Here is a 13,927-nt window from a genome sequence, read left to right as displayed (position 1 = left end):
CTGGCAAGATTAAGGTATTATAGAGTAAGGAAGGAAATAAAGACAAGAACACCCTCTGTACAAGACAGTCTTTTATAAGTTTGTTGACCTAAAAGGAAAAAGCTGAGGCTAAATTAAAGAGTTTATCTGCACCAAGGCTGAGGATTGTAGCCTGATTCCAGGTTGCCTTGGCAAGCCTTCAGGAGAACAAAGGAAAGGTTCAAGTTTTTAAAGAAAAAGGACAAATCATGAGAGGGAGTGATTACAAAATATGTTCATCAAGAATTCTCACTGATTTACAGAAATACATTGGTTAGTGATTGGCTATATACATTGTTGAACTATAGGGTATATGACATCTTATGGCTACATGGTTTCAGTTAGTTTATAGCTCATATAGCACATATAGCTTCAAGAGGTAATTCTTTAGCTCAAGGGTGAATGAAACCTGACTGCTGTTATAGTATAAATACCTCTGGGCCTGATAATTTAAAGAGGTTTGCATTCCTTAGATAAAAAGGTTTTTTTTCTTTCTTTCTTTCTCAGGTTTAATTTCTTGCTCTGCATTTTGCGAGAGGGCATACTGAGCTACTAACAGGAAAGGTTTATTCTTTTCCAGGCAATACCTACAGGCTCTACGTGCAGTAGCAATTCAACCTCATTGGCATGTGAGGCTGGGAGATGAGTTGAGACATCTTTTAAAGTTGCTTCCTCCTCAGAGAATTTAAAATCAAGATGAATTTCCATTAGGAAAAGGAGGAAGTCTAAGGCCAGGGAAATAAAAATGCCTCTCTCTTTACATTGTATAACACATCTCCACATAAAAAGTTTGTTGGTGAGGACTCAGAAACTAGAAAAGCTTGACTGAAAATGCTCCCACAGGGTTGACAAGCATTGCATATCGGTTTCTAGACAGAAATATAATTATAATTCAGCATTTATCAGGCTGCACTTTGGCCCACTTCCTTTTTGCTGAAAGGCACATAGCACTAGAATCTGAGCACCTGCAGATGTAACCACATTGTTCCTCTGGATAGGATTGTTGACATTAGGGTCATAAGACTGTTTAAAAATTGATTTGCATCCCCATTATTCCTACAAACAGGATCTCTGATATAAGAATCATACGTTTTGTTTCATTCCCTGAATTCCAGCAACCAGTTTAAAGACCAGCATAAAGGAATGGGATCAGCATGAAAACACAACTTCTTCACCTCCTGTGTCATTAGTTTACCCTGTACTCTTCAACCAATCAACAATCTCCACGCTTTGGCCTACTCCAAAATCCTTAAAAACCCTAACCCCAAATTCCTCAGGGAGGTGGATTTGAGGTTTCCTCTCATCTCCTCGTTTGGTAGCCCTACAATTAAACCTCTTTCTCTGCTGCCCGCAATATGTGTCTTCGCATATTGATTTGCTGTATACATTGGGCAATGAATCTATTAGAGTTACATGATGGGTGTTAAGCAGGCCTAAGGGTATTGCGGTGGCCTGATACATGGGCAATGAAATACGTTGCCTAGAAACTCCAATAGCTTGAATAGAAGCAGAGGTAACAGGGAGAGATAGATCCTCTGAGCAGATGGTAGGGACAGTTGCACCCGTGGCAATTAAGTTTTACAGTTCCCAGCTGGCCCTGTGGCCCATGTCTGTAGTCTGAGGCTGAGGCAAGAGGATTACTTGAGCCCAGGAGTCCAGTCTGAGCAACATAGCTAAAGTTTATCTGTTATTAAAAAAAAGAAAGAGAATGTCAGTTCCCAATCCTCTACTGTAAGTTTAATAGTGGGATCTAGGGTGTGACTGAAAACTAGCTGACCCCATCAATCAATGGGGTATTGTCCCGCAGAAGAGAGAAAGCTGACCTTGTGAAGGTGCTGGGGTCTAGGGAGATTGTTATTTAAGCTTTCCTTTCTCATAAGTCTAGGACAATTGTTTTTCCAGTGTCCTTGTTTTTTTTACAACATCTGCAAACATATGAACACAAAGCTCTGCGGTTGGGGAGAAAGGTGAGTGGGTTTTGAGTTTTCCCTGGAGTTATGATTTTGTTTTTGTAAAGAATCAATGTGCAAAGCAATTACTATTGACTTTAATTCATTTTTCCTCTTATTTTCCTGCAAGTTATTTTTAAAGAATTGCATAGCTCCTTCTATAATAACGTCCAGAGAATGACCTGTCCACACAATGACACTATTTTGGATTTGCCTCGTTATATCGGGGTGATTTCTAACCAAGGCAGAATTTTAACAATTTTTATGTCCTAAGACTTCAGGATTTAATGCAGTGAACCTTCCAAAAGTTTGTATAAATCATTCCATACAGGCTTTAAGATGTTCCCCTTTCTTCTGAGTACATAATTCAACCCTAGACCACTTCACCTTAGAGGAAAAGGCCTCTAATATTGTCTCTATCAGGCCCCATAATTCAGCCATTTCCTGGTCAATTGTAGGAGGATCTGGGAGAAGTTCTGGCCACTTGTTCCCTCTAGAGGTAAGACATTCATCTGGGGGCTTTCTGGAATGTCTGATAACCACAGTATAATCATGGGTGGAAAGAATACCCCTTAGTAGCCAGTGGAGGTTCCTATGAATGGGGTTATAAATGGCCACTAATCTTTCTAACTCCTCTCTAAATTTGACAGGCTCTTTCAAAACTGGAGGCAAAAGGGCTTTGTAATTTAGAAGATCTGTCTCTGTCCAAGGGACATGAATTCTTTGCAGTAGGGATCCAGGATATATTCGCAGGAGGCATTGTATAGGAAGGTCTGTGGCTGAGGAGTCTGATTACAGAACACCAGGAAGTAGGAGGAGTTGTAAGGTACAACAAAGCAAGACTAGCTGCACGTACCAGGGCCTGTGCCAGGTTTGTTTTCTGGCTGTCAGCATTGACACAAGTGACCTGTATACTCTGAGCCTAGAGATCAGGCTGGAGTGCTCTCTGAAAATTTTGCAAGGAAAGGAAAGATTAAAGCAGGCAGTTGATGTTTAAAGGATTTTCTAGGGAAGTTGGAGTTTTAGAACTTACATAAAAATTTGTTGAGGAGGTGGGACTGGATTTTGAGGAGGAGAGTTTAAGCCAGTGGCCCAGAGATCAAAAGATCTTCTGGAGGATCAGGGACTGGAAGTTAGAGATAAAGGGGTGTATAGGAACTGAAATTGTCTCCTTGTAAGTTTCACCCATTGTTCTTGGAATACATGTTTGCCTTCTTCACATGAGAGATTCCATATTTTTCAGAGAAAAAGATCTCATACCTCTCCCACCCTGAACCACTTTTCCAAGCTCCATTCCTCCAATTCTTCCTAATATGTTCCTAGACCTTTCACCATCTGCTTACATGCCCTGCTCTCAACATCCTTCTGATATTGAACAAAATATTCAAGAAGAGCTGTGAAACAGATGAGTACAACATCATTGAAACTGATAGCCTTAGGCCTACTCTAACAGTTTAAACATTTCAGAGCTCAGGGAATCCCTAAAGATGATCTAGTCTGGGACCTTTATTTCACAAATGAAGACTGAAGTTAATTACTCATCAGAGCAAGACACAAGACCCGCTCCTGGTCCACTAGATAGTCAGGAGTGGACCCAACCCTAGAATTTCAAGTTAATTATCTTATTCTATTTGAATTCTTATTTTTTTTTTTTTTTTTTTTGAGACAAAGTCTCTTACTGTCATCCGGGCTGGTATGCAGTGGGGTGATCTCAGCTCGCTGCAGCCTCCACCTCCCGGTTTCAAGCGATTATCCTGCCTCAGCCTCCTAAGTGGCTGGGACTACAGGCGCATGCCACCATGCCTGGCTAATTTTTGTATTTTTAGTAGAGACGGGGCTTCACTATGTTGGCCAGGCTGGTCTTGAACTCCTGACCTCATGATCTGCCACCTCGGCCTCCCAAAGTGCTGGGATTACAGGTGTGAGCCACTGTGCCCAGCCTGAATTCTTATTCTGATGCAACACGGAAAACCCCCTGTTAGATTTGCAAGCTCTAGCTCCCTGCCAAAGACTAGTCTCTAAAGAGATGACAAAATTATTTTCGAAAGAGGGCCAAGTGTCCTATTTGAGAGGAATAATTTATAGTCATTTTATCTGTTTCTCATGAATTATCAACTTCTTGGTAGCCTTTTAAAGAAAGGGTTAATAGAATAGTTTACAACTTGTTAAAAGAGCTATAGAAAATTATATTAAGTTCTTATATAAATTGTTTGTATGATACTTAAATTTTTTAGGTCAAACATAAACTGAATCTCAGTAAAAATTATAAGACAGAGGCAATTCAACTTAAACCATAAGTGGTCCATGTCACACTTCTTTTATCTCCTATAGAGAGAAAAATAAATTTAAAACTAATTTTTCAGAACAAGAAAGGATAACCCATTCGCATCTCTATTTATCACTTCCTTTCACTGTGTTCCCTTTTTTCAGGAAAAAGTAAACCAAATCAAGTAGAAAATGTCAAATTTTTAGTCAAAAGGGTGAGCAGTTACATTCCTTTTAAAGAATTCTATCTTAATATTGATGAGAGAATAGTTAAAAAAGAATGATAAGGCCTACTTTGCATGTAATATGTATAATGTGTAGTAAGACAATTTGTAAATAATCTAGTGGAAAACTGGTTTTTCTAATCCATTTCCCTAAAATAAATCTGCCTATTTATAATTGAGAACTTCCTGGAAAATGAACAATAAACACATAAAATTTTTACTTTTATGTGTATTACATACTTTGACTGTCAACAATTTACACAAATTATTTTGGGGAGAATCTTCCTATATGCCTTTCCCCCTGAAAGACTGGTAATTTAAAATAGGAAAATGCACAATTCTACAGTGTTAGAATTGCATCAGAGAGTAACATAGAGACCACTCTAGACTTTTTTTTTTTTTTGAGACAGAGTCTCACTCTTGTGGCCCAGGCTGGAGTGCAGTGGCGTGATCTCGGCTCACTGCAACCTCCACCTCCTGGGTTCAAGTAATTCTCCTGCCTCAGCCTTCCGAGTAGCTGGGATTACAGGCATGCACCACCACAGCCAGCTAATTTTTGTATGTTTAGTAGGACAGGCTTTCACCACATTGGCCAGGCTAGTCTCGAACTCCTGACCTCAGATGATCCACCCGCTTCAGCCTCCCAGTGTGTTGGGATTACAGGCATGAGCCACCGCACCCGGCCCACTCTAGATTTTTATCTTGGGAATTGCAGCTACCTCTATTGGGTCAGTTTTCTTATACTGTAATTATCCTCACTTTTGATACTTCCATCTACTTCGGTGGTCTTCAAAGTGTGGTCTGGTAGCATAGACAACACCTGAAGACTGGTTAGAAATGCACATTTTCAAGTCTTACCCTAGAGCTACAGAATCAGAAACTTGGCATGGGGCCCAGCCCTCCATATCTTCAGAGGTCTTCCAGGATATTCTGATGCATGTCAAGGTTTGAGGATCAATGCTAGTCCTCTATAGCAATCCACCACATTTTGTTCCTTTATCCTTCCAATGTTTTTACCCTTACCCAGGAACTATATCACCCCATACAGATAAGAAAGGAAAAAGCAGCCTGACAACTGGAAGTTGGCCTGGCACTCACAGTTAGGCTTTGGTGTGGAACATAAACAGTTTCAATGAACATCAACATCAGACCCCAGTACTCTGTGATCGTGACAAAAACAAGAGCACTCCATCATCATGTCTGAACAGAAAAACAAACAAGTCCAAACCACAAAAATAACCAAAATATCCCCCAACCTAGCTAATATGAGAGGATCTTGCCTCTGCCAATTAAAACTTCAGACTCAGTTTATTCCTACCCCCTTCAATAAGATTTGTTAAAATACCCAGTCATAAAATTGCCTCTGCTCCCTTGACAGCAACGAACCCAGGCAAAGCTCCACTTCTCAGTATCACCTAATACAAGCCCAAATCCTAAAATAAGCCTTTCTCACTTGCTTCTACTAAGATGTCCCAGGATGTGCAATCTGCCTTGCTATAAACGTAACCACCTAATGGGCTTGTTATAGTAGGTAACTAGTCAGACATGAGCAGGGCAGCAGAGGACCCCCATTCCCCAACACCACTAGGAATGTCAGGCAACCACCAGGTGATGGTCAGGTGGTTGTTAACTGTCTCTCTAAAATAATAATTGGTCACAGCCAGTGCCAGGGGAAAGGCAGTTCTCCAATAGGTAGAAAAAATCTGTAACTGGTGATCAGCAACTTTCCAGTAATATCTTAGGAGCTGAGCAAGTGGGTTCAAGCATGTGCACTAAGAGGCAAAATGGTGGAGCTTAACTGCTATAGGACCTTACTCTAGGAACACTCTGCTGGTAAGGGAAGAACGACCTAAGTGAGCGTGCGCACAATTCCAGTAAACACACTGTGTATGCAGCCCCTCCCAAGCATTGGCAGGGCACTGCGCCTGTGGACAGCACACCCCAAGGGAAGAATCAGGGCAGAAATAATGCAAGGACCTGGAATTACGCCAACATATAAAACCCAAGTCAAAAGGTCAAACCCTGCACTTGATCTTGAAACCACCTTTGCAAAATTGTGACTGAGCCAGTGAAAGAGATCTAACTTAACAGACTCCGTCCTGCTTCTAACCTCCAACCTGCCCTTGTTCATTCCTGAGCATGGACTGAACTAACTTTGAGAGAAACCTAGTTTATGGTTTATAAACAACAACAGTAACAGCCCTTTCCCAAAGCAGACCTCCTTCTTGCCTGGGGACTAGACTGCCTTTGTAGGACTAACATTAGCCACAGGATTATAAATTATAGTTTAGAAGTCATGCAGCTGGAGGCTACAACATTCTGACCCTCCCTAAACTGCTCCTAAGATCAGTGCTTGAGATATTTTGCAGACCCCGCTCTTGATGGATCAGCTGGCACCACCCAGATCCATAAACTGGCTCATCTGATCTCATGGCCCCCACCCAGGAATGGACTCAGTGCAAGACAACTTCAACTCCATATTATTTTTCATCTCTAACCAATCAGCACTCCTGGCTCACTGGTTTCCCTCCACCCACCAAGTTATCTTTAAAAACTCTGCTCCCCAAATGCTAAGAGAGACTGATTTGAGTAATAATAAAACTCTGGTCTTGGCTGGGTGCAGTGGCTCACGCCTGTAATACCAGCACTTTGGGAGGTCGAGGCAGGCAGATCATTTGAGGTCAGGAGTTTGAGACCAGCCTGACCAACATGGAGAAATCCCATCTCTACTAAAAATACAATATTAGATGGGCGTAGTGGCATGTGCCTGTAATTCCAGCTACTCGGGAGGCTGAGGCAGGAGAATCGCTTGAACCCAGGAGGCAGACATTGTGGTGAGCCAAGATCACACCAGTGCACTCCAGGCTGGGCAACAAGAGCACAACTCTGTCTCAAAAACAAAAACAAAATCAAAACTCTGGTCTCCTGCACAGGCGGCTCTGTGTGAATTAGTCTTTCTCTATTGCAATTACCCTGTCTTGATGAATCAGCTCCGTCTAGGCAGCGGGCAAGGTAAACCCCTTGGGTGGTGACAATCTCTCAAGTCACCTGCTTGGCCCTCTTCCAAGTGTACTTTATTTCCTTTCTTTTCTGCTCTTAAGCTTTTTAATAAACTTTCACTCCTGCTCTAAAACTTTCCTCGGTCTCTCACTCTGTCTTATGCCCCTCCATGGAATTCTTTCTTCTGAGGAGGCAAGAATTGAGGTTGCTGCGAACCTATATGGATTTGCCACTGCTAACATACTTTGGTGCTGCCTCACTCGGATACATTACACTGCTAACAGGTTCTTCCCACTCACTGCACAGACAAAACCAATTCACTGTGACCATGATGTTGCAATAAAGAAAGAGTTTGACATGATGCTGGCCACCACACATCAGAGACAAGAGTTATTTACTCAAATCAATCACCATGAAAATTTGGGGGCTAGGGCTTTTCAAGCATAGTTTGGCAGGCCCTGTTGGTGAGGGTTAGTGTGTCCCAGTGGACCCATTGGTCATCAGAAATGCAAAAACCTGAAAAGATGTCTCAAAAGGCCAATCTTAAATTCTACAATGGTGATGTTATCTGCAGGAGTAATTGGAAAAGTTGCAAATCTGTGACCTCTGGAATAACGGCTGGTAATGTTTGCGTCTATCCCTTAGCTGAATTCAGGCTCCTCACATCCTCCTAACCTAGTGGACTTTCATTAGCTTTACCAAGGTGGTTTAGTTTTGGTCAAAGGCTATTATCATTTAAACTGTAAACTAAATGTCTCCCAAAGTTATCTTGGCCTAAGCCCAGGAATGATTAGGGGCAGTCTGAAGGTTAAATGCAAGATGGAGGTTGGTTAGATCAGATCTCTTTCACTGTCATAATTTTCTCACTTAAAATTATTGCAAAGTGATTTCACAAACCCAATTTGATCAATAATAGGTGTGCTCCTGTAGGTCTTTGACTGGAGGGCATTGACAGAGGGATTATTGCACCAGCTCCTGACCAGTGCTACTGCAGAGCAGTGCCCTTCCATGAACAGCTGGTTCCCAGGCCAAGGCAAGTACAGAAATTGGGTGTTGTCAGAAGAATTGACAGCAATTTGACAAAGTAATTTTATGTCTGTTGGTTGAATCCAAAAATAGAACACTAGGCTTGTGTTTCGGTATGCCAGTTTAAATTTAATTTTGCTAGTAAGTTTTAATTGTATCTTACAGGTGACCTGCAATAGATTAAAAAAGAAAGAGGCTGGGTGTGGTAGCTCATGCCTGTAATCCCAGCACTTTGGGAGGCTGAGGCAGGCAGATCACCCGAGGTCAGGAGTTCGAGACCAGCCTGGCCAAAATGGAGAAACCTCGTCTCTACCAAAAATACAAAATTAGCCAGGTGTGGTAGCACATGCCTGTAATCATAGCTACTTGGGAGGCTGAGGCAGAAGAATCGCTTGAACCTGGGGAGGTATAAGTTGTGGTGAGCCAAGATTGTGCCACTGCATTCCAGCCTGGGCAACACGAAAGAAAGAAAAGAAAAGAAAAGAGAGAGAAGGGGAAGGGGAAGGGGAAAGGGTTAAAGGGAAGGGGGAAGGAAGGAAGGAAAAAAGAAAAGGAAGGGAGGGAGGGAGGGAGGGAGGGAGGGAAGGAGGAAAAGAAAGAAAAAGGAAGGAGGAAGGGAAAGAAAGAGAGAGAGAGAGAGAAAGAAAGAAAGAAAGAAAGAAAGAAAGAAAGAAAGAAAGAAAGAAAGAAAGAGAGACAGAGAGAAAGAAAGAAAAGAAAGAAGGAAGGAAGGAAGAAAAGAAAAGAAAAGAAAAGAGAAAAGAAAAGAAAACTGGCTCCTTATCAGAAACAGTTTGAAAAGCACTGTCCTAAACTATGTCCTAACACTGTCCTATCCTCTAATGCTTTTCTTTCCAATACTGCTATTACATTAAGATTCTTAAAATTCTGCTTTTAACGTGTAACATTCTCAAGCATCTTTAACATTACAATCTCCTCCGTTTTCTAGTTGAAGATGGAGAAAACTAATATATTTTGAGTACATACCACATGCTATAAATTGTGTAAATCTAAACATACTCCAACACCCATGACTTTATTTTATTTTTTAAAATTGTGTTAAATAAATTTAATTGTGTATGCGTATTTAAGGCATACAACATAATGTTGTGGGATACATATAGATAGTAATGTGGTTACTATAGTGAGGCAAATTAACATATCCATCATCTCATGCAATTACCCATTTGCGTGTGTGTATGCGTCCTGAGGAGCTAAAATCTACTCATTTAGCAGAATTCCTAAATAAAGTACAATTTTATTAACTATAGACTTCATGTTGTTCATTAGATATCTAGATTTGTTCATCCCACTCATCTGCTACTATAGACTTCATGTTGTTCATTAGATATCTAGATTTGTTCATCCCACTCATCTGCTACTTTGTAAACTCTAACCTACATGTCTCCATTTCCTCTCTCCTCCCAACCCCTGCCCTTCCCCTGGTAACCACACCCACAATTTCTCTCTCTCTGTATATTTGACTTTTTTTTTTTTTTTTTTTTTTTAAGACTCCACATGTAAATGAGATTTTCACTGGTAGAGGATGTCAGTGCCTGAAGGGTTGAAGGTCAGGAGCAATGACTCATTACAGAATGAAGAGGACTTCCTGAACAATTCGCTTCCAAAAGAAAAGGGATAAGAAGAAATCCAAGAAGACATCAGCACTTTCACCTTTTACGTCTTCTAGGTTTGATAGGGGTCTGCTATTCCACCCTCCATTCAGGCAAATCTGTTAGCAGCAGTGAATCTGAATTTGTTTGGGTCTGCAGCAACCTCAATTCTTGCCTCCCCAGAATAAAGAATTTGACTGAGGGGCATGAGGCATAAGGACAGATCGAGGCGAGTTTTAAAGTGGGAGTGAAAGTTTATTAAAAAGTTTTAGAGCAGGAACAAAAGGAAGTAAAGTATACTTGGAAGAGGCCAAGCAGGTGACTTGAGAGATGAAGTGCGTGGTTTGACCTTCGACTTGGGGTCTCATACATTGGCATTCCACGTGCACAGTGACCTGCCAGCACTTGGGAGGGGCCGCTTGGGCATTGCGTTTGCTGGAGTTGTATGCATGCTCACTTGAGGCGTTCTTCCCTTACTAGTCAAGTGTTCCTAGAAGGTCCTATACCAGTTAAACTCTGCCATTTTGCTGCTTGGTGAACATACGTGAACCCGCCCGCCCAACTCCATCGGGAAGCTGCTGATCACCAGTTTGAGGAGTTTCTATCTATTGGGAGACTGCCTTTCCCTGGTGCTGGCTGCAACAAATTGTTATTTTACAGAGGCAGTTTAACAACTGCCTGACCATCACCTGATCGTTGCCAGACATTCCTGATGAAGGGGGGCCTCTCCTGCCCTGTTCATGTCTGCCTGGCTACCTACTGTAACAAGCCTTGGCTCCAGGTCATTTGGGCTTCTCAAGGAAGAAAACCAGAGTTTGCTTTGGTAAATGTCTCCATAGTAAAAGCCTACCTCTTTCACCTTTTTGTGTTTCTGCTTTCACTTGCTTTTTAGCCTCTGAAAAATCCCAACTTCTCATCGATTTATTGAAGTCTTCTTCATTAAATGTCATTTTATGTTATACTTTCTCCAGTGTTTTTATGCATTTTCACTGTGAGCCAGGAAAAATGACTCACTGACTGGTAGTTCTATTTACTGTTCATTTGGAATTTCGCTGTTTTCATTTGAAACATGTCTTATTTAGTGTGTTAAAGCAAACTAAACATGGCCTGAGAAGGACTCCATACCTCTATATTTTAGTCCTTGTGCATGAACTGCTACCTAACTTAATAGGTAGGCAAGATTGAAAACCTAACTCAGGAGTATGTGCCTGTAACAATCTCTGAGTCTTGGCCAATCCCAGCAGCCATGTTTCAACCAGTCATTTACTGCTGAGGGTTCAAACTGTGTTCAAATAAGGCAAATGCTGAGCTGTAACCAATCCAGCTGTTTCTGTACCTCACTTCCAATTTCTGTACATCACATTATAGTTTTGTCTATAAATTTGTTCTGACCGCGAGGCACCTCTATGACAGAGGTACAGTCAGAGGTGTTTGAACCAGAGCAATTGTATCTTAAATAGGGACTTGATAAAATAACGCTAAGACCTGCTACCCTACATTCCCAGTAAGTTAAGGCATTCTTAGTCACAGGATGAGACAGGAGGTCAGCACAAGATACAGGTCATACAAACCTTGCTGATAAAACAGTTGCAGCGAAGAAGCCTGCTAAATCCCACCAAAACCAAGATGGTGATGAGAGTGACCTCTGGTCTTCTCACTGCTACACTCCCACCAGCACCATGACACTTTACAAATGCCATGGGCATGTCAGGAAGTTACCCTATATGGTCTAAAAACGGGAGGCATGAATAATCCACCCCTTGTTTAACATATAATCAAGAAATAACCATAAAAATGGGCAACCAGCAGCCCTCAGGCTGCTCTATGACTAGCCATGCTCTACTCCTTTACTATCTTTAAATCTCTTTTGATTTAGGCTAGAAGTCCAATGTGCTATCCATTACACCGCAGAGCCTGCTTGCTATTCCTTTACTTTCTTTTTTTTTTTTTTTTTTTTTTTGAGACAGAGTCTCTCTCTGTTGCCCAGGCTGGAGTGCAGTGGCCAGATCTCAGCTCACTGCAAGCTCCACCTCCTGGGTTTACGCCATTCTCCTGCCTCAGCCTCCCGAGTAGCTGGGACTACAGGCGCCCACCACCTCGCCCGGATAGTTTTTCGTATTTTTTAGTAGAGACGGGGTTTCACCGTGTTAGCCAGGATGGTCTCCATCTCCTGACCTCGTGATCCGCCCATCTTGACCTCCCAAAGTGCTGGGATTACAGGCTTGAGCCACCGCGCCCGGTCCTTTACTTTCTTAATAAACTTACTTTCACTTTACTGTATGATTTTGCCTCGAATTCTTTCTTGTGTAAGATCCAAGAACGCTCTCTGGAGTCTTGATCGGGACCCCTTTCCGGTAACAGTACTATTATTTTCCTTATATTACAGTTGAAGAAATGGAAGTTCCAAGAAGCTAAGGGACTCAGGCTTGTAGATAGAGGATAGGACAGATTGAAGGTCAGGCTGTCAGGTGGCACAGCAAATGTATAACCAGGAATAAATGCAGCCATGCATCTCTGGGGTCAGCACACACTCGTGTCTCTTGAAGTCGTAGGTTTGGGTCCGGGGTGGCTGTTGTTGTTGGCAGCTGGATGGGACACTAAGGACACCCTGTCAACTGAACCCTCCCTATTTTACCTAAGAGGAAATAAGTTCGTGATTTGTGCTCCACAATTAGAAGTGGCAGAAATGAGATCAGAAGCCTTACCTTCCAACACTTATCAAGTGTCTATCCACCGTACTACACAGCTTCCTTAATCCTGAAGTCAGACATTTTATTGGTGTTTTATAAACTATCTGAGCAAACCCATGTGGGAGATACACAGAGTGTATTATTTATATAGAAATCCAGCAAGTTGAAAATTGTTCTCACCCTAGGTCAGTTTGTTATTGTAACATTTACAATATACAGCAAGCAATAAAACAAGATAACACAAAACAAAGTAATCTGAATATGAACCCTGAAAGAAGTAACAGATGTCCAGTTAGATTATATTGTAATGCCACCATTATTAGAGCCACTCCACCTTTCTAGTATGCCAGAGGGCCATATGAACTAACTGGTTCAGCAAGAAAAAAAAAAAAATGTTTTAAGTGTAAGTAAAACTTCCTCCATCTGCTAAGGCATACTGATCTTCTGTAAACAGGAACAATAAAATATAATATAAATAAAAGCCAAGGCTTCCCTGAATGAGAATGTGAACTATCACCTCCCATTCTCAGCTCATCTCACCAGTCTCTTGTGTCTCAGGCACCAGCAAGCCACCTGTTGGTCCTTCCCAACAAGGCTATGCAGGAGGACAGGTCTCTGCATAACCTTGATCCACCCAGATTTCTTGCACTGAGAATATGACATCCTGAGATAAGGAGAAAGGCCCGGAACCACCAGGCTATATTCTGTGACGCTTGCACTCAGCAAGTCCCATGTCTCCCAGGATATAAAAGCCCAGGGTGGTGTGCTTTCGGTGTCCTTAGCTGTAGTGTGACATGGGGTCTGTGCAGATGAGACTCCACCCACCCTGGGCGGCTTTCCTGAGGTCTGGAGGACCAGCTTGTCATGGATCCTAGGCTTTGGTTTATCCTTGCTGCTTATCTGTGAGTATTACATCTGTTTGCCTAACTTGGTATGTATGAGTGTTCTGTCTCACCAGACTCATACAAGTAGTAAAGAACCTCTGCAGGCTAACCCTTATTAACAAGAGTCAAGATCAGGCCTTGAAACAGATTCAAATCCAGACACACTACCTCTGAGACTGGGGTACTCACATGTTCTAGCTAAGTACCTAAGCACTCCACTTATCCCACCTGCAATAAACTTGAGGTTATACAAGGAAG

The 13,927-nt window shown here is 41.9% G+C and overlaps 1 long non-coding RNA gene across 1 annotated transcript in view; it reads right to left on the bottom strand.

Annotated features, from left to right (window-relative positions):
- Window positions 1–13,414, bottom strand: part of LOC140708927 (uncharacterized) — a 32,806-nt gene extending 19,392 nt beyond the window's left edge. The window contains exon 1 of the long non-coding RNA XR_012089269.1: window positions 13,303–13,414. This is a non-coding gene — a long non-coding RNA (uncharacterized lncRNA). The remainder of the gene's footprint in view (window positions 1–13,302) is intronic.
- Window positions 13,415–13,927: the final 513 nt, after the last annotated feature.

The sequence above is a fragment of the Chlorocebus sabaeus genome, chromosome 1 (genome assembly GCF_047675955.1).
Source record: "Chlorocebus sabaeus isolate Y175 chromosome 1, mChlSab1.0.hap1, whole genome shotgun sequence".
Taxonomy (NCBI): domain Eukaryota; kingdom Metazoa; phylum Chordata; class Mammalia; order Primates; family Cercopithecidae; genus Chlorocebus; species Chlorocebus sabaeus.
The sequence above is the reverse complement of the archived record's forward strand: the minus strand, read 5'-3'. Positions and strand labels throughout refer to the sequence as shown.